The 22,241-nt window shown below is 36.6% G+C and overlaps 2 long non-coding RNA genes across 5 annotated transcripts in view; one reads left to right on the forward strand and one right to left on the reverse strand.

The window, feature by feature from the left end:
- LOC105475286 (uncharacterized) overlaps nucleotides 1-22,241 on the reverse strand; it is a 54,512-nt gene that overhangs the window by 12,316 nt on the left and 19,955 nt on the right. For 3 of the 4 annotated variants that reach the window (XR_983249.3, XR_011621642.1, XR_011621643.1), the window contains 4 exons: nucleotides 19,965-20,095; nucleotides 9,823-9,902; nucleotides 2,960-3,027; nucleotides 1,626-1,723 (listed from right to left, as the gene is read on the reverse strand). This is a non-coding gene — a long non-coding RNA (uncharacterized lncRNA). Of the gene's footprint in view, nucleotides 1-1,625; nucleotides 1,724-2,959; nucleotides 3,028-9,163; nucleotides 9,239-9,822; nucleotides 9,903-19,964; nucleotides 20,096-22,241 lie in introns of all 4 variants that reach the window. The other variant, XR_011621644.1, reaches the window with a different exon arrangement.
- On the forward strand, nucleotides 1,575-21,913 carry LOC105475287 (uncharacterized). Its single transcript, XR_983250.2, has 3 exons — nucleotides 1,575-1,704; nucleotides 21,224-21,275; nucleotides 21,826-21,913. It is a non-coding gene; the product is annotated as an uncharacterized lncRNA (long non-coding RNA).

Consider the following 22,241-nt stretch of genomic DNA (forward strand, 5'->3'; position numbering starts at 1 on the left):
CTTGGCTCACTACAAGCTCTGCCTCCCAGATTCACGCATTCTCCTGCCTCAGCCTCCCGAGTAGCTAGGACTACAGGCGCCTGCCACCATGCCCAGCTGATGTTTTGTATTTTTAGTAGAGACGGGGTTTCACCACATTAGCCAGGATGGTCTCAACCTCCTGACCTCCTGATCTGCCTGCCTCGGCCTCCCAAAGTGCTGGGATTACAGGCGTGAGCTACTGCACCCGACCTATGTTTTGATTTTTTTAAAGTTGGATTTCACCTTTCTCTGGTGCTTCCTTCATTAGCTTAATAATCAAACTTCTGGGCCAGATGGGGTGGCTCCTGCCTGTAATCCCAGCACTTTGGGAGGCTGAGGCAAGCAGATCACAGTCAGGAAATAAAGACTATCCTGGTTAACACGGTGAAACCCTGTTTCTACTAAAAATACAAAAAAATTAGCCAGGCGTGGTGGTGCACACCTGTAGTCCCAGCTACTCGGGAGGCTGAGACAGGAGAATCACTTGAACTCTGGAGGCAGAGGTTGAAGTGAGCCAAGATCACAACACTGCACTCCAACCTGGGTGACAGAGTGAGACTCTGTCTCAAAAAAAAATAATAATAAAATAAATAAATAAATAACCTAACTTCTGAATTCTTTTTCTGGCAATTCAGAGATTTTGTCTTGGTTTGGATCCATTGCTGGTGAGCTAGTGTGATCTCTTGTCAGTGTTAAAGAATCTTGTTTTGTCTTATTACCAGAATTGTTTTCCTGGTTCCTTCTCATTTGGTTAGACTATGTCAGAGGGAAGATCTGGGAGTCAAGGGCTGCTGTTCATATTCTTTTGTCACACAGGGTGCGCCCTTGATTTGGTGCTCTCCCCCTTCCCCTAGGGTTGGACTTCCCTAGAGTCAAACTGCAGTGATTGTTATTTCTCTTCTGGATCTAGCCACCTAGGAGAGCTACCGGGCTCCAGGCTGGTACTGGAGAGTGTCTGCAAAGAGTCCTGCGATAGAATCCACTTTCAGGTCTCTCAGCCATGGATACCAGCACCTGCTCCAGTGGAGGTAGCAGGAGAGTGAAGTGGACTCTGTAAGGGTCCTTGATCATATTTTTGTTACATTCACTGGGTTTTGTGTTCGCTGGCCTTCATCCAGAAGGTGGTGCTTTCAAGAGTGCATCAGCTGCAGTAGAGAGGGTACAAGCTTGCCCTAGGGTCAGGCAGTGGGTGGGGTCATGGAGCTCCCCCAAAATTATGTTCTTTGTCTTCGGCTACCAGGGCAGGTAGAGAAAGACCATCAGGTCGGGGCAGGATTAGGGGTGTCTGAGTTTAGAGTCTTCTTGGGCAGGGCTTGCTGTGGCTGCTGTGGGGGTGGGAAGTGTGGTTCCCAGGCCAATGGCGTTATATTCCCATGGGGATTATGCCTGTATCTGCTGTGTCACACAGGTCACCAAGGAAGTGGGAGAAAGTTGGCAGCCAAAGACCTCACCCAGTTCCCACATAGCCCACAGCCCAAAAGGCTGGTCTCACTTCCACAGTGCTCCCTTAACAGTATCAAGTTTATTTCCAGATAGCCAGTAAGCAGGCCTGAGAACTCGTCCCAGGTTACAAGCCTCCCAGCTTAGAAAGCAAGCTGACTCACAGTTCCTCAGCTGTCTCAGGGAGCCTGCAGCAGCAATCCACCTCCTTCAAATGATCTGTGGATCCTCTTGGCTTTCCAGGTATGTTAATGCGGTAGTGCTTGGAACAAAAGTTCACGATGTCAGTCTCACACACTGCTTGGTCAAAGTGGGAGCTGCAAGTCACTCCTGCCTCCTATCCACCATTTTTTTACATTAATATTTAATATGCAAGATATTTTAAATACTTAACTATCTTTATTTGATTTAGAAACAAAATTCTGCACTGTAACCTCAAAGGGAAAAATTAAAAATATCTTTATAGTCTTATTTTTCACTTAAGAACAGAACTTACCTGTTTATTTCTGCAGAAAAAAAAACCTGAAAAAAGTCTACATTTTTTTCTTACACATACAAACTCTAAAATTTTAACTCCTCTATATCACTATGCTTCTATTTTATTTACAAAATTCAAGTTCTAATATTTTTCAACCTGAGAAGATTTATGCTCCCTTTAATCTGCGTGAGTAAAATTATTATCAGTGTGAAATATCAATGATATTTAGATGTTACACCTACTAGCAAAAGGTATGTCTGGTGAGGGCACAACAGAACAAAATGTAACCTTTGCAGGACTGGAATAACTTTTAGATGGCTCGGAGGAGTCACTTGGGCTGGATGTGAAATATGATCAAGTATCAGACAGTAGGTGATGGTTCAAATATATTCCAGGTAGAGGGCAAAGAAATGGCATAGGTTAGATTGACCACATAGTAAGGGATTGCAGACAGGATTTGATGGGGGGTTTAACCACTTTGATCTAAAAAATATTCACTAATCCTGGGATCCTTGCCTCATTGGATCTGATTTATCTCTAAGTTAACCAGACTTTGTTGGATATACAATACATCAAACTACACAATTTGGAGATGATGGTAGTAAACAACATGGTTATGAAGATGATAGTCATCATGATATAAGAGGAAATTATGTTTGTCTTGTTTCTATGGTAAAACTTATCAAGCTAAAAGAAGGACCTAAGAATTTTAAAAGAGATTCTGCATACAATACCATAGTTATTGAACAAAAGTTGTATTAACTACATTGTTAATAATGCTCTCATTAATTTTGATCATGTGATCTTTGAATTACACTTTTGGAAACAGTGACAAGGAAAATTAACCAAAACCAACCAGGCAAACAAAAAAGAAGAGCAACACTCTGTTGTTTATGTATCAAGTACAGTTTAACATCTTTTCTATAATGTTTTCTGAAACAGATCTAGGCCTCTTTTAACTCCCATATTATCTCTGGTAATACTGCAATTATTGCTTTTATCATACTGTATTATAATTACCTTTCATTTTAACATCTTCCTAACTATATTGTGCCTTGAATCCAGGTTTATCTTTGGAAATCCAGTCCCTAGATTAATGCATAATAAATAATTGGTATAAAATAAACAGATAATTGATTGCCAATAACTACATATTATACTAGAAAGACTAACAAGTCTAACAAGAAAAGAAATAGATACATTAATGAATGAAGACAGTAATTATATAAACAGCCCTAGAGAGATGAATTGGCTTTCATTTTACTGTTCTAACGGGGAAAAATGTCAAGAATAATTTTTGGAACACCTTTGCTATGTCATTTTATATAATGGTATATTCCATTTTAGTATGGTCAGAAAGAATTTAGGATCAAAATTTAACTGTCTTTAGTGAAATGTCAGTATCAGGACACCTATCAACTTTTCAGAATTACATGCTTGAAGCTTCATCAATATAATTATATGTGGAATGAATGAGTGAAGCTCTACTTTTAGATAAACGACCTGCTGAATTTCCACAGTGAATAATTTCCCAAGAAAGCATGAAAAGATGCTTTGCAATAAAATAATATCTTAAGCCCAATAGAAGTAGTGCAAATTCATTTCTAAAGTGTATTGTAATTCTGTAAACAGGATAACTACTTGCAAAATAAACTTTTGGTTAAATGAAATATTTCAGGTATCCACTTTGCTTAATGGTAGGCACACCTCTATAAAAAGGTGTAGATTGACCTAGAACTGACAATAAGATTTAATGTGGTTTTGCTAGATCAGAGACAGTTTAGAGATAAGGAAGTCTATGAAAAAAATATAAAACAATTAAAGCCAAAGAAGATATCTAAGTATGGAATATTAAACTATGTTCTAAATGCTGGCAATAAATAAATAAACAGGAGAAATTCCAAAAATCAATTTTAATGTATAATACTCCTAAAGTGATCTCAACTTTTTTCCTGAATGTAAAATCATCATCTCAACAAGTTACAATAAAACATATTTTAAAAATCTTCTAAAATCAAATGCCTTTAGAACTAACAATGGCTCTTCCTCTCCCAAATACTTTATTTTTGTACCTCTATACACTTGTGGAGTCAATTATTTTTCTGCATAGTATAAGAAAAGAAATGCAGGTGTAAAACTGACTGAACATGAAAAATAAAGAAGAATATGATTTTCATCTTATCAGCAAAATACTGGTATTGAAAAATTACCACTATAATTCTTTTAGTCTGAGCATATAAAAAATGTGGTTTTCCAACAATGTAATGACCAATAATGTGACATTATAATAAAACTGTGAAGTGTAAAAGACAAAGAGAGAATTCCAGAAGAACAAGAGATAAGTATCTAATCACATATACGGGAACCCCCATCAGACTAACTGTAATTCTCATTACAAATCTTACAGACCAGGAAATAATAAAATGGTATATCCCATGTACTGAAAGAAAAAGAAACACACACACACACAATACCAAACAAGGATATTATACCCAGTACATTTATTCTTCATAAATGAAAAAGAAGTAAAGCATTTTGCAGACAATCAGAAACAGAGAATTTGTCACCACTAGACTGACCCCACAAAAGATGCTTAAAGGAATCCTGTGCATGGAAGCAAAAGGACAATATCTATCAACACGAAAACACACAAAAGTATAAAACTCACTAGTAAAGCAAACACACAAATGGGGAAAAGACACAAATGTTACTGCTTCAGAAAATTACCAAAGTGTGATGATAAACAACGAGAGAAAGAGAGAACAAAGGATATGCAAAACTAACAGAAAACAACAAAATGACAGGAATAAGTCCTCACATATCAGTAAAAACCTTGAATATAAAAAAAAATAAAACCTTTTACTGAAAATATGTAGACTGACTCAATGGATTTAAAAAGAAAAACAAAAAACAAGCCCCAACTATAGTCTGCATAGAAGCAGCTTATCTTACCTGTAAAGACACCACAGACTGAAAGTAAAGGAATGGAAAAAGATATTCCATGCATATACATATCAAAAGTGAGCAGGATTAGCTATACTTATGTCAGATAAAACAGACTTTACGTCAAAAATAGTGAAAAGAAACAAATAAGGTCATTATATAATGATAAAAGGATCAATTCAACAAGACGATGTAACAATTGTAAATATATGTGCACTTGACAGTGGAGCACCCTGAGATATATAGTGAATAATATTAGATCTAAAGAGAGAGACGGAGTCCAATACAATGATAGCTAGTAATGTCAACACCCTACTCTTGCCATTAAACAGATCATCTAGACAGAGAATGAATAAAGAAATGTTAGATTTAAACTGCACTGTAGACCAAATGAACCTAATAGACAGCTAAGAACATTTTATCCAACAGATGGAGAATACACATTCTTCTCATCAGCACATGGAACATTCTCCAGGATACACAATATGTTAGGCCACAAAACCAATCTCAACCAATTTTAAACTATAAAAACCATACCAAGTACCTTCGTAGACTACAATGGAATACACCCAGAAATCAGTAAGAAGAGGAACTTTGGAAACAATAAACATACATATAATTAAACAACATTCTCCTGAATGACCATTGGGTCAAGAAAAAAATACAGAGGACATAAAAATGTGAAGCAAATAAAATCTAAACACAGCATGTCAAAACCTGTGGGATACAAAAAAAGCAGTGCTAACAAGGAAGTTTATAGCAATAAATGCTTGTATCAGAAAAGCAGAAAGATTTCAGAAAAACAATTTAAAAATTCACCTTACGGAATTAGAAAAGCAAGAACTAATCAAAGCCAAAATTAGTAGAAGAAAAGAAGTAATAAAGATCAGAGCAGAACTAAACAAATAGAGACTAAAAAAATACAAAGAATCAATAAATCAAAGATTTGGTTTTTTGAAAAAGATGAACAAAATTAATACTAGCTTAACTAAGCAAGAAGAAAAAAGAGAAGACCCAAGTCAGAAATGAAAAAAGAGACATAACAACTGATACAACAGAAATACAAAGGATCATCAGAGACTGTTATGAGCAAATATATGCTAATAAATTGGAAAACTTATGAATAGATTCCTGTACACATCTAGCCTATTAAGACTGAATCAGGAAAAAATAGAAAACCTAAACAGGCTGATAATGAGTAACAAGATTGAATCAGTAATATAAAGCATCCCAACAAAGAAAAGCTCAGGACCAGATGGATTCACTGACAAATTCTACCATACTTATAAAGAAAACCTAACATAATTTTATCTCAAACTGTCCACAAAAATAAAGAGGAAATATTTACTCACTAATTATATAAGGCCAGTAATATCCTGTTATCAAAACCAGACAAGGACCCAACAAATAAAGAAAACTACAAGCCAATATCTCTCAAGAACATAGACACACAAATTCTCAACAAAATATTAGCAAACTGAGTTCAAAAGCACATTAAAAAGGTAATACGTCACTATCAAGTGTGATTTATCCCAGACTGTAAGGATGGCTCAGCATATGCAAATCATATCAAGAAAATGAAAGACAAAACCCAATAGATGCAGAAAAAGCATTCCAGCCAACTTGCTGCAAATGACAAGATTTTGTTCATTTTTATGACTTAAATATATTCCATTGTGTGCATGATGGAATATACCCATATTTCTCAGCAGTTTTATTCATTTCATTGTTTTTTCTCTATTCTTGTCTGCCTGTCTTATTTCAGAAAGATAGTCTTCAACTTTTGGATTCTTTCCTCTGTTTGTTCTATTCCATTATCTATATTTGTGATTGCATTGTGAAGTCTTGTGTTGTGCTTTTCAGCGATATCAGGTCGGTTGTGTTCCTCTCTAAACTGGCTATTCTGGTTATCAACTCCTGCAATGCTCTATCATGATTCTTTGCTTCTTTGCATTGGGTTACAACACACTCCTTTAGCTCAGTGAAGTTAGTTATTATCCACCTTCTGAATCCTACTTCTGTCCATTCACCCATCTCAGCCTCAGCCTCAGCCTATTTCTGTGCCCTTGCTGGAGAGGTGTTGCAATTATTTAGAGGAGAAGAGGCTCACCGGCTTTTTGAGTTTTTAGGGTATATTTGTGTTGATTCTTTCTTATCTTTGTGGGCTTATTTACCTTTGATCTTTGAGGTTGCTGATCTTTGAATGGGTTTTTTGTGGGGTCTTTTTTATTGGTGGTGGTGGTGTTGCTTTCTGTTTGTTTGTTTTTCTTATAGCAGTCAGGCCTCTCTTCCATGGGGCTGCTGTGGCTTGCTTGGGGTCCACTCCAGACCCTAATCACCTGGGTCCCTCCCAGACCTGGAGGTATCATCAATGGATGCACCTCCCTTGGCAGGGGGTGTGAGCTCCCCTAGCTCCATGCCACTTATGGGTGGGCTGTTGCCCCACCCTGCTTTTCCTCACTCTTTGTGGGTTGCACTGACCACCTAGTCAGTCTCAATGTGAGAACCTGGGTACCTCAGTTGAAGGTATAGAATTTACTCACCATTTTTGTTCTTCTCCAAGATAGCAGCAGATTGCAGCCACTTCTAATTGGCCATCTTGGCCCACCCCCCTAGCCACTTCTTACAATTATTATTGTATTTGTTTCTCCCTATTTAGTTGCAATCTACCTCTGCAATCATATTTAAAAGTGTGACTCTAGTAAGAATCATATAGTTAGATCTTGCCTTTTTAACTTTTCAATCTCTGTCATTTAATTTTAATATTGTTAATATTTAATGAAACTGTTAATATGCTTTGATTTAGGTCTACTATTTTATTATTTGTTTACTTTTTTTCCCTGCTGATTTTTGACCTCCCTGTGTTTTCTTCCTTGGATCATTTAAATGGTTTTTAGTTTTCCATTTCAATTTATTTATAGGCTCCTTTGCTTTATTCTTTTCTATGATTTTTAGGAGTTTCTAAAGCAATTGAAATAATCATACCCAACTTGTTACAGCCTGCTGGAAGTTAATATTGCACTGCTTCGTTTTAAATGTAGAAATCTCACAACCATACATATATCTACCTACCATCATATTATACTGTAGTTGTCATAATATTACATTTACATGTATGAAAATTCTGATGTTATAACACTTGCTTCAAAAACATACATACTTTATAGAATTTAAGAAAACCATATTATTTTATATGTTTTTGGTTTTTAGGTATGTTCTTAGTTACCATTTCTAATGTTCTTCATTCCTTAAGATTCAGATTATTCTCTGGCATCTTTTACTTCAAACTGAAGACTTCGGTTTTGCATATTTTACAGAGCAGACCTACTGTCAACAAATAATTTCAATTTTTTATTCTAGTAAAGCAAAACAAAACAAAAATTGTTTGTGTATTGTGCCTTCATTCCTATGGAATATTTTCTATGAATATAGAACTCTCATTGATCCCCTTTTTTCTTAAGCACTTTGTAGATGTTATTCTACTGATCTAGCCTCCATATTTTCTGATAAGAAAGTCATGACAATTCAGTTGCTGGTTTTCCTTTCTTTTTCTTTCTCTCTCTCTCTTTTTTATTCTTTTTCTCTTTTTTTTTTAATTGATACAGAGTCTCACTCCATCAGCCAGGCTGGAGTGCAGTGGTGCAATCTCAACTCACTGCAACCTCCACCTCCCCGGTTTAAGCAATTCTCCTGCCTCAGCCTCTCAAGTAGCTGGAATTACAGGTTCCCATTATTTTTCCCTTCAAAGATTTCTGTATTATTTCTTTATCTTCGATTTTCAGCAGTTTAATTATTATATGTATAATAGTGCTTTTCTGGACTGTAGTGGAAATGGCAGTAGAATTTGGAATTTGAAAATGTGAGCTTGAATACTAGTCTGGCCACTTACTTGCCGTGTAACTTTAGGCAAGTCAATTCTCAGAATCCAACATCTTAGCTATAAAATGAGAATTATAGAATCTGCATTATAAAATTGTTGAGAGGATCAAACAAAATAACACATGTGAAAGTGCTCTATAAGGTGCAATATGAAGCATACAATGTTTGGTGATGACTAAATTGAGGGTCAAAAAAGCTAGGTAATGACCCATCTATTGAAGCTGGATTGGTAACTCTAGGTATGTCTAACCCAAAAGTTTATGCTTTTTCTACGTTTCCATGTTGCTTCCATTACGTGATGACAATTCTCTCTTAATTATTCTTTCCAAATACACCTTTGAGTACCTACTATGGCTCAATTACTAAATTGGGCACTGAGGATAGAATGATACATCCTAGTACCTGTCCTTGAGGAGTTCCACATGCCATCCTCTTCACCGTGTTGACTCCTCTCCAGTTTCTGTATTCTTTTTGTTGCTTTTAGGAAATTCAGGTGGTTATTTTTATGTTGTTTAGAGATATGTGTTATTTGCAAGATTGGTCTAATACAAGTTACTTAAAAACTACAAGAAGCAGAACCCCTGTCCATGAGTTTTGAATTTTGCTGTCTAGTTGCTTGATCACTTATATAGATTTGGAGAAATTAAAAACCAAGCTGCTACTGCTGCCCCATCTGAAAATATTCTTCTATTTTTAAAAATATAAACCCAATGCCACGACTATTCTTTCTGTAACACAGTGTTGGTCCAGATTATTACTTCTTTTAAAGAGCAACAATATTTATCTGAGTTTCACTGCTAAGAAGTAAGAGATCAGCAGCATAAATTCAATTACAGATTCTTTCAGTGTATTTCTACCTTCCTTCACTCATTTATACCTGTTGTCTTCTATTTTTAATACTGCAATATTTCATATTTCTGCTGTTGATCATACACTTACTCTTATAGCTGTCAGAATTAAATAACCAGTTCCAAATGCCCCACTTGTTGAGTAATTTTGCAGGTAAGAATAAAAGGTTTCATTGGAGGTCTATTCTAACAACATGAGTGAAAAACAGATACCTGTTTTGTAAACTCAGCCTCTCGGAGTCTTTTTCTCTTGATCAATGTCTCAGTTCTCTTCCAAAATGATACTGATTCACCTACAAAGGTAAATAAATAATATTCATAAACTAAGTTATTATCAACTTGACCATTTTCCATAGCAAATTTCAATGAAATCAGCCTTTTACCTACAACCTTCTTCTATTTGTATTTCTCTTTGTAATCTTCCTATCTGTTATCTCTGAGATACCATATTAATGAGATTTGGATAGAATATGATGGGTAAACCATCAGTGTTCATTTCAGCTGAGCATTTTTTTTTTTTTTGGTTTTGAGCAGCTCAAATTATGCCGTATGATAATGCTGGCATTTTACTACTAGACAGTGTTCTGTAAAGCATTACAAGACACTTGGAAATAATCCAGATGCTTGCTGGGAATGACTCATTTTATGTTGACGCTTACTTGCAATGCTGACACAATTAGCTACTTTAGATTGGTAGAAGCCCTCTCCTCCAAATTTTGATTTTGGGTAAACAGATTGAACTGTGATAACATTGTCACAGCCTTCTCTTAGTGAAATTCAACCCCCCGACCCTATCCTGGATCATCTGAAAACTGGCAGATTCACATGCTACTTTCACTGAATCCAGAACTTTCTTGCAGTGACCCTAGCATCTTGTTCTTGGCTGCTGCCATCTTGAGGAAGGGAAGAAACTGGAAGAAGTTTATATGTATTGTTATTTAAAAACAAACACACAAACAAAAAACACTATATCTTTAATGTGGTTTGGGGAAGAAATGTAGACAAGTGTTTTTATTCTATTTTTAATTTTAAACTAGAACTTGCAGTTGTTTTTCAAAAAGCTTAGATTTCACATGTAAAATTCCTTTAATATATTTCATGAATCTCACTGTCTTTCCATTCTTACGTTGCATATGTGCTCTTCATTTTGCACTTGAAATTCTGCTGTAAGTAGAATTTCAAAAGACAACTAATTTTCATGAAAATATATGTTATAACAAAAATGGTAAATATAAATAAGTAAACTATTTTAGGAATTCTACAATCAAATCTTTGCAAAAATGTTTCATCAGAAGGAAAATGTACACTGTATAACTTTTAAGGAAAAAATATTAATTTGATGCAAACAAATTTCTAGGTAGCATACTTTTCTGTAGTCTTGGTAAGTATGAAAGAATTAAGGAAGGCACTAAGTTGAATTACTCTATATTCACTGCTGAAGATTTTGAACCTGAGAATGATGGTGATAAGAAGATGGGTGATATGATAATACCTCTGTGTTTGAAAACATAATTTTAGCTAGTGTGTTTGAAAAATGACTGATGGTCTGTGGGGCTACAACCAGGGAGTCAATAAAGAGGATATTAGAATTAAGATAAAAGCTGATAATAGATGAGGACAGGGAGGAATAGGCAGCAATGGAGTAGAAGAGTAAATGGTTGGGAAGAGTGGGAATCTATTTGGATATATTAATTTGAAGATTCTATAGCAGTAAGAGTATATAGATTGATAGAAGATGAAATATTAATATGACATTTTTATATCAGGCAATAGATATTAGAGTTATGGCATATAGAGTAAGGAATAAGGGTAACAATGATATTTGTTAGATAGAATGAAAGACAAAGAGGGTAGAAAATACATAATCCTCATTTAGCATATTTTCCCCTCTCTTTTTGTATACACATGTCTGTTTAACTTTTTTTTAAGACAGGATCTCTCTCTGTTGCCCAGGCTGGAGTGGGTGGCATGATCACAGCTCACTGAAGCCTCAGCCTCCTAGACTCAAGTGATCATCCTGCTTTAGCCTCCCCAGTAGCTGGGACTATAGGCATGCACCAAACACCAGGTTAATTATTTTATTTTAAGGACAGATGGGGTCTCACACTGTTGCACAGGCTGGTCTTGAAATCCTGAGTTCAAGCCATCCTTCTGCCTCAGCCTCCCAATATGCTGGAATTACAAGTGTGAGCAACTATTTAAATTTTTTAAAATTATGCTTTAAGTTCTGGGATACATGTGCAGGACATGCAATTATGTTACATAGGTATATATGTGCTATGGTGGTTTGCTGCACCCATCAACCCATCATCTACATTAGGTATTTCTCTTAATGCTATCCCTCCCCTTGCTCCCAATCCCTAACAGGCCCCAGTGTGTGATGTTCCCCTCACTGTGTCCATGAATTCTCACTGTTCAACTCACTTATGAATGAGAACATGTAGTGTTTGGTTTTCTGTTCCTGTGTTAGTTTGATTAGTTAGAATGATTGTTTCCAGCTTCATCCACATCCCTACAAAGGACATGAACTCATTCTTTTTTATGGTTGCATAGTATTTCATGGTGTATTTGTGCCACATTTTATTTATCTAGTCTATCATTGATGGGCATTTGAGTTGGTTCCAAGTCTTTACTATTGTAAATAGTGACACAATAAACATACGTGTGCATGTGTCTTTATAGTATAATAATTTATAGTCCTTCGGGTTATATAACCTGTAATATGATCGCTGGGTCAAATGGTATCATCAAAAGCAATTGCAACAGAAGCCAACATTGACAAATGGGATCTAATTAAATTGAAGTGTTCTGCACAGCAAAGTAAACTATCATGAGAGTGAACAGGTAACCTACAGAATGGGAGAAAAATTTGCAATCTATCCATCTGAGAAAGGGCTAATTCCCAGAATCTACAAGAAACTTAAACTATTTAAATTTTAAAAATGGTCTGTGACAAAAGGAGCCAAGGTGGCTGAGTAGACACAGCCAAGAGTAACATCTCTTACTGAGGGACCAAGACATTGGGAAGACTGGCGTGCTCCAAGCAGATCTTCAGACAAAGGGTATTGAGAGTGCATTGAGGGAGGATGCAGGTGTGGGGCTGAAGTAGGAGGAAGGTGAGAACCCTGTACAGGGCTACGAAGCACCGGGACTTGTTCCCTGGACCCCATTGATTCCTGGGGAAAGGGTGAGTTGAACAGGCAAAGAGTGGCCTGCTTTAACCACAAGAATCTGTAATCATGGCATCAGGAGACCCCACAAGCCCCATAAACACTTGAGTTGGCAGGGAGAGCTGCTTAGAGAGTTGGTAGGGGTGGGACTACAGCCTGTATGGAGCCCAGAGAGCTTGGTGTAGGAATGTCTGTAGTGGAGTATGGCCATTGGTGCACATACCCCAAGGCTCACCATACACCTCTAGTTGACTTTAGCCTTAGGGTGACTGGCAGACCTGGATAGAGCAGGGTGGTGTTGCCTATGAGACAAAAACAGTCTGATCTGAATACTTCCCTGTGTGCTGGCCTCTCTCCCAACAATCTGGCTGCACCTGCTTGCATGGAAGGCTCTGACGCTCAACCAAGGTACTTCCCTCTGGCCATAATCACAGCTCCACCAACAGAGAGCTCCAGCAGACTGACCCCCTCCTATGGGCACCAGTCCACCCACACCCTCTCTCCACTGAAGCCCCTCCCCACTGCTTTGCTGGCATGCTCTTTCCCACGGCTACCTTCCCACCACTGTGCAAGCAAGCATGCATGCATGAGTGGACCTTGCCTCCCCTCCCCAACCAGCATGCATGTGCATGTTCACTACTTTGTACTGCCATTGTTGCCAGTGCAGATGCACTCCACTAACTCTCATCCCTTGTGGACGTGCAGGCACCTGCTCACACAACCATCACTATGAATGCGTCCATAGATGCCAGCAAACCGCCCAACCCCCGAGCCCATTGCTGTGGTTGTTTATATGGACACTGGTGTCTATGCCTGTGCCAGCACCTTGCCTCCACTGCCACTGCCTCCACTGCAATAAGCATGTGTAGGTACCCCACACCAGCTGACATATGTACACCACACCGTACTGGTGCAGTTACTGGCATGCACAAGCAAGCACCAATCTCATGACCACTGTCCTGATGAAGTGCTTTGGCCAGCTTCACATATTGGAGTATTGTGGCCAGGGGACCCAGAATACTTCTGCCCTCCAGTGCAGCAGGTTTATAATCTCAAAGGGCCACAGAACAAAGTTGGAGGTCCAGTCCCAGCTCCCAGAGTCAGAGCATGCAGCCCAGGAGTACTGAGCTCAGCCTTGACCCCATAAAATCTTCCAGAAACAAACCCAGTTGACTGAACCCACCTTACACCACAAACAATCCTCAAGGACATCAAGGAAGATAAAGCAAAAACCCCATCCAAATGACAGGAACCTCAAAGACTGAAGGCCCATCAGCCCACACAGATGAGAAAGAACCAACACAAATACTCTGGAAACTCAAAAAGTGAGAATATCATCTTACTTCCTAACAAGCATGTTAGTTCTCCAGCAATGGTTTTTAACCAGGCTGAAATGGTTCCAATGACAGGTATATACTTTAGAATATGGAGACGAATGAAGATCATTGAAATTTAGGAGAATGTCAAAAACCAAGGAATCTAATGTCAAAGTCAATGTCATTAGACATTGAACCAATGTCAAAGTCCAAGGAATCTAAGGAGTACAGTACAATGATACAGGAGATGAAAAGCAAATGACTACTTTAAGAAAGAAGCAAAGTGATCTAATAGAGCCGAAAAAAACCTCACTTCCACTACTTTATGATACAATTTCAAATATTAACAGCAAAATCAGTCCAGCTGAGGAAAGAATCTCAGAGCTTGAAGATCAATTCTCTGAAATAACTCAGTCAGACAACAATTTTTTAAACAATGAATAAAGAACAATTAACAAAACCTTCAAGAAACATGAAATTACATAAACAGATCAAATCTATGTGTCATTGGTGGCCCTGAAAGACACGGAGATAAAGCAAACCCCTTGGAAAACATAATTCAGAATGTTGCTCATAAAAATTTCCCCGACCTCACTAGAGAAACCAACATTCAAATGCAGAGAATGCAGAGAACCTCTACAACATACAAGATGGCCATACCTATGACACATAGTCATTAGATTTTTCAAGGTTGAAGTGAAATAAAAAATGTTAAGCACAACTCTGGAGAAGGGGCAGGTCACCTACAAGGGGAACTCCATCAGACTAACAGAGGAACTTTCATAAGAAGCCCTGCAAACCAGAAGAGATTGGGGACCTACATTCAACATTCTTAAATAAAAGTAATTACAACTAATAATTTCATATTCAGTCAAACTAAGCTTCATAAGTGAAGGAGGAATAAGATACTTTTCAGCAAGCCAATGTTAAGGAGATTTGTTCTCATCAAACTTGCTTTACAAGAGATTCTTAAGGGAATGCAAAATACAGAAAGGAAAGACCATTACCAGACACCACAAAAATGCACTTAAGTACATAGACTGCAGACACTATGTAGCAACTACACAATCGAGTCTGCATAATAACCAGCCAACAACATGATGACAGGATCAAATTCTCACATATCAATATTAATGTTGAATGTAAACAGGCTAAATTCCCCAACTAAAAGCCAGAGAGGGGCAAATTGAGTAAAGAAGAAAGACCCAAATGTATGTTGTCTTCATGATCCTCATCTCACATGCAATGACATCCACAGGCAACAAGTAAAGGGATGGAGAAAAATCAAGCAAGCAAACAGAAACCAGAAGAAAGGGAGGGGCTAATATTCTACTTTCAGATAAAACAGACTATAAACCAACAAAACTGAAAAAAAGACAAAGAAGGGCATTACATAATGGTAATGAGTTTAATTCAACAAGAAGATATAACTATCCTAAATATATATGCACCCAACACAGAAGTACCCAGATTCATAAAAAAAGTTCTTACAGACTTACAAAGAGACTTAGATAACCATACAATAATAGTGGACGATTTCAGCAACCCAGTGTCAGTACTAGACAGATCATTGATTCAGAAAACTAACAAAAATATTTGGGACTTGAACTCCACACATGACCAGATATAACTAACAGACATCTACAGAACTTTCCACCACACTGGAAAAAAATACAGAATATACCTTCTTTACAACTGCACATGACACGTACTCTAAATTTGACCACACAATTGGGCATAAAACATTTCTCAGCAAATTCAAAAATAAAAACCAAATCATACCAACCACAATCTCAAAGCACAGCACAATAAAAATTGCAATCAATACCAAGAAGATTGCTTAAAGCCCTACCATTACAAAGAAATTAAACAACCTGTTCTTGAATGACATTTGGATAGACAAAAAATTAAGGCAGAAATCAAGAAATTATTTTAAACTAATGAGAACAAAGATGCAACATATGAGAATCTAGGATACTGCTAAAGCAGTGTTAACAGGGAATTGTATAGAACTAAATGCCCACATTAAAAAGTTAGAAAAACTTCAAAGTATTAACCTAAAATGACACCTAGAATTACTAGAAAAAGAAAAGCAAATCAACTCCAAAGCTAGCACAATACAAGAAGTAACTAAAATCAGAGGTGAAGTGAAGGAAATTGAGATGCGAGAAGCTATACAAGAGAACAATTAATCCAGTAGTTTGTTATTTGAAAAAAATAAATAAGATTGATAGACCATTAGCTAGACTAAAAACAAAAGAGAGAGAGGATCAAAATAAACAGAATCAGAAATGACAAACGAAACATTACCACTGACCCCACAGAAACAAGACAAAACCCTCAGAGCCTCCTATGAACATCTCTATGTACATAAACCAGAAAATCTAGGAAAAAGTAGATAAATTCCTAGAAACATACGACCTCTCAATATTGAACCAGAAATAAATTGAATCCATGAACAGATCAATAATGAGTTCTGAAACTGAATCAGCACTAAAAGCCTATCATCCAGAAAAACCTCAGGACCAGACCACTTCTGAGCTGAATTCTACCAGATGTACAAAGAGCTGGTGTCATCCATACGGAAACTATTTCAAAAATTGAGGAGGAGGGACTTCTTCCTAATTAATTCTGTTAGGCCAGCATCATTCTGATCTCATAACCTGGCAGACATACAAGAAAAAGAAAACTTTAGGCCAATGACCTTGATGGACATAGATGCAAAAATCTTCAACAAAATACTAGCAGACCGAATCCAGCAGCAGGTCAAAAAGTGAATCCACCACAGTCAAGGAGGATTTATCCCTAGGACACAAGATTGGTTCAACATATGCAAATCAATAAATTTAATTCATTGCATAAACAGAACTAAAAACAATAACCAAATGATTATCTCAATGAATGCAGAAAAGGCTTTTGATAAAATTCAACATCCCATCATTGTAAAAACCCTCAATAAAGTAGACATTCAAGAAACATACTTCAAACTAGTAAGAACAATCTATGCTAAACCCAAAGCTAACTTGATACTGAACAAGCAAAAACTAGAAGACTTCCACTGTGAGAACGAGAATAAGACAAGATGCCCACTCTCACCACTCCTATTAAACATAGTACTGCAAGTCCTAGTCAGACCAACCGGGCAAGAGAAAGAAAATAAAGACATTCAAATAGGAAGAAACAAAGTCAAACTATCTGTGCTGTAGACAATGCAATCAATACTCTACCATGAACTCCATAGCCTCTGCCTAAAAACTCCTAGACCTGATAAACAATTTCAGCATCGTTTCAATATACAAAATCAATAGCATTTCTACACACCAACAATGTCCATGCTGGAGCCAAATCAAGAACTCAATTTTATTCACAATAGCCACAAAAAGAATAAAATACCTAGGAATACGGGTAGCCAGGGAGGTGAAAGGTCTCTACAATGAGAATTAAAAAAACACTGCTGAAAGAAATCAGAGATGACACAAATAAATGGAAAAACATTCCATGCACATGGATAGGAAGAACCAATATTGTTAGAATGACCATACTGCCCAAAGCAATGTACACATTCAATGCTATTCCTATCAAACTATCAATGACATTGTTAACAGAATTAGAAAACACTATTTTAAAGTTAATATGGAACCAAAATGCGCTCAAATAGCCAAGGAAATCCTAAGCAAAAAGAACAAAGCTAGAGGCATCACATTACCCAACTTCAAACTATACAACAGGGCTGCAGCAACCAAAACAGCATAGTAGTGGTATAAAAACAGACACATAGACCAATAGAACAGATTGAGAGCCCAGAAAACACACACACACACACACACACACACACACACACACACACACACACACACATTTACAACCATCTTACCTTTGAAAAAGTTAACAAAAACAAGCATTGGGGAAAGGACTTTCTATTGCATACATGGTGCTAGGATAGATGGCTAGCCATATGCAGATAATTGAACCTCAATCCTTTCCTTATACTACATACAAAAAAATCAACTCAGGATGGATGAAGACTTAAATATAATACCTTAAATTATAAAAACCCTGGAAGATAACCTAGGAAATGCCATTATAGACATAGAAAGAGGCAAAGCTCACATGATGAAGGTGCCAAAAACAACTGCAACAACAATAAAAAGTTGACAAATGTGACCTAAGTAAACTGAAGAGCTTCTGTAGAGAAAAAGAAACTGTCAACAGAGTAAACAAACAACCTATAGAATAAGAAAAATTAATTGCAAACTAGGCATCTGACTAAAGGCCTGGTATCCAGAATCTACAAGAAGCTTAAGCAAATTAACAAGCATTAGCCAAACGACCCTATTAAAAAGTGGACAAAGTATATGAACAAACACTTTTCAAAAGAAGACATACATGTGGTCAGTAAGCATATGAAAAAAAGCTCAACATCACTTATCATTAGAGAAATGCAAACCAAAACCACAATGAGATACCATCTTACACCTGTCAGAATGACTTTTATTGAAAAATCAAAACCTAACAGATGCTGGCGAAGTTGTGGAGAAAGGGGACACTTGTATACTGTTGGTGATAATGTAAATTAGCTTAATCATTGTGTAAAGCAGTTAGGCAATTTCTCAAATAACTTAAAATAGAACTACCATTTCCCCCAACAATCCTGTTATTGGGTATATAACAATGGAATATGAAGCATTCTACTATAAAGACATATGCACATGTATGTTCATCACAGTACTATTTACAATAGCAAAGACATGTAATCAACCTTAATGCCCACCAATGGTAGACTGGATAAAGCAAATGTGGTGTATATACACAATGAAATACTATGGAATCATAAAAAGGAGTGAGGTCATGTCCTCTGCAGAAACATGGATGAAGTTGGAGGTCATTATCCTATGCAAACTAACACAGGAACAGTAAACCAAATACCAGATGTTCTCACTTACATGAGGGAGCTAAACATTGAGTACACCAAAAGGACATAAAAAGAGGAACAACAAACACCAGGGTACACTTCAGGTTGGAGGGTGGGAAGAGGGTGAAAAACTACCCATAAGGTCCTATGCTTATTACCTGGGTGAAAAAATAATCTGTACACCAAACCCCTGTGAGAGAAAATTTACCTATATTATAAACCTGCACATGTACCCATGAACAAAAAATAAAGTTAAATACATAAAAAAGAATAGCCTATGGCAGCCTGGCCAACATGAGGAGATCCCATCTTTGCAAAAAAAAAAAAATCTAAAAAAGTAGGCAGTTGTGGTGGTGCATGCCTGTGGTCCTAGCTACTCAGGAGACTGAGGTAGAAGGATTACTTGAGCCTGGGAGAGAGGTCGAGGCTGCAGTGAGCCACAATTTTGCCATTGCACTCTGGCCTGGGCAACAGAGTGAGACCGTGTCTCAAAAAATAATAGCCTATGACTCATAAATTAACTTTTTGAATCTCAATTATTTAAAAAATTTTTTTAATTTTCAGTTCTGGGGTACATGTGCAGGATGTGCAGGTTTGTTACATCGGTGAACATATACCATGGTGGTTTGCTTGCACCTATGAACTCATCACCTAGGTATTAAGACCAGCATGCATTAACTATTTTTCCTAATGCTCTCCCTCTCCTCAACCCATTTTTATTTGATGCCAAATATCCAAAAAAGCAATTCTTTTAATAGTTTGGTTAAATAGGAAGTAAATTTTGTGTATTTCCAGTATAAAACTGAAGATGTTGCCATCATAATATATTTTCCCAAAGGTTTTCATGTACACAATATCATTTTTTCAAGGATCCACCTGAATTACTTCCATTAGAGTCATTCATTTAGGCTAAGTAATTATTTTCAAGAGGCTCTTGTGTAAATGAAAATGTCTTACCTCTTTAGCCTATAAATTGCGATGAATATTTTTGTTAGTAAATAGGAACTATTAAAAAAAATCCTGAGGGAGATTACATTACGAGAGATATGTGAGGGACGGGAGCAGGAAAATCGTTATAATCCTGATACCTGTAATGGAGAGAAATACCATGTTAGGCAGTTAACTGGTAATGCTTATACCCCTGCAATGCAGAATGTTCTAGGAGGCAAAGCAGCATAGTGGTCCAGAGCCTAATGGCTTTGGTTCAAAATTCTGTTTACCACTCCCTGGCTGTGTAATATCTTGCAAATAACTTAACCTCTCTATATCTAATCCATGAAATAGATACTATAATAATATCTGTCTGACAGAACTATTAGAAGAATAAAAGCAATTTCTGCATAACAAAGTGTCTGCATCAGCTAATGGTGACTATTATTATTAGAGAAGCTGAAAAAAACAGATAAAAATGGCTACCAAAAAATGGAAACCCAAATTCACACTATATGTTAAATTATTGACTGAATAAGAACAATTGGTGTCAGATGAGCAAACAATATATATCAAAGAATAGAACCTCATAATGCCTTATATGTATTAAATGATCAATACTAATAAATGAATAATTATAAAGGAAACATTTTGATGTCCAACTATACATTTGAAAGTAAAGTAATAAAAAGGAATAATGTAGACAAATAGGTAATTAGTTAACCATAAAACAATGGCAGGTATATTTTTTAAATTGTATTTATTGTTTTAGGAATTATCAACAAAAATACTATATGCCTCTACTCCTAAACAAAGAATGTGGTAAAATGAAATTATCATAGAAAAAATCTAAAGAGTATTAGTTAGTCTTTAATAGTGTTGATGCTGCATTTTTAACTATCTTCCCTTGTAATTAAATTATTTCCATTGAGGTTTCTGAAGGTTTTCTTATGGCATCACTACGACTGCGTTTAAAATGTGTTTAGACACTAATGCAGTTTGCATAATGACCTGTTCATCAGCAAAAGGCCTAGGGAAACAAGAAGAAAAAGTGTCGAATTCTTCATATTAACTTATCTAAAAAACTCAAGTATGTATCTGATATCAGCAAACCAAATACCGAATATTGTTTTCATGTTTCATTTTCAGTATAAATAGCATTATGTCTAAACTAGTTTTAGTTAAGGAGAGCTGCTGATGAAAGCCTGTGTTAGTCTGTTCCCACTACTATAACAAAATACCATTGACTTGGTGGTTTATAAACAACAGAAATTTATTTTTCACAGTTCTAGGAAGACTAGAAAGTCCAAGATAAAGACCCAGAAGATTCCATTTTGGGTAAGTGCCCATCATCGTGCTCTGACTTCACATGGGGGAAGGGGCAAGGGATCTGTCTAGGATCTCTTTTATAAAGGCACTAATCACATACAAGGGAGTTAACCAGCTTTCAAAGTCCCCACCTCCTAATCCATCACCTTGGGGATTAGTATTCCAACTGTAAACATTCAGTTAATTGCACCTAACTTTTGTGTGTTTGCATATGTCAGTATTTAAATGTATTACTACTCTTTATAATGACCAAAAAAAAAAAAAAATCCAGAATTAGAATACATCTAAAACCTTCTTTGAGGCTTAAGCCTTGAGGCTATTATTCATTAATTGTAAGAAATTGATGATTTGCTCTACCACCCTAAATGTGCGATGACATAAACCAGATTATGTTTGATTTGATTTTGTGGTTGCTCATATAGCAGTTCTAATTAACAGTCAAATAGTTCAGATTCAAATCTCCTCAGGCAAACCTACAAAATCTTTGAGGGAAGAAAAAGCTGTTAACTGTCACCGAATTTTGCTTTTTATTTTTTCTCTTCTCTGTCAAATGTCAAAGTGATAAATCAGGAATTTGAAAACCATATCAAAGAAAGGCGAGCACATGTTGTGGCAGCACCACATCAAGATTCACATCTGCATAAAGACTCTTGGACCAAGGTACTGTGCAACCTACCATTGAGATGCAAGGCACCCACTTGCTCTTCCTGTCACTTTCAATCACTCATTCAGGTTCAACAGGGACCCATCAGATATAAAGATCAAATGACAAAATAAGCCTCCAATCATGAGCTGCTACAGCACAGGCGCATCACTGTGTCCACTTCATGCCATTTTGACAGGCCTTTCATACAAAGGCAAAGACTAATGTTAATAGACACTTCAATAAATTATTTTTGAAAAGGTATTTACTATATGCTTTCACAGGAGAAGCAAAGGTAAATCATTTAAATTTACTCGCAAAAAGTGAGTTGA

Source organism: Macaca nemestrina, chromosome 4, assembly GCF_043159975.1.
Source record: "Macaca nemestrina isolate mMacNem1 chromosome 4, mMacNem.hap1, whole genome shotgun sequence".
Lineage (NCBI taxonomy): Eukaryota > Metazoa > Chordata > Mammalia > Primates > Cercopithecidae > Macaca > Macaca nemestrina.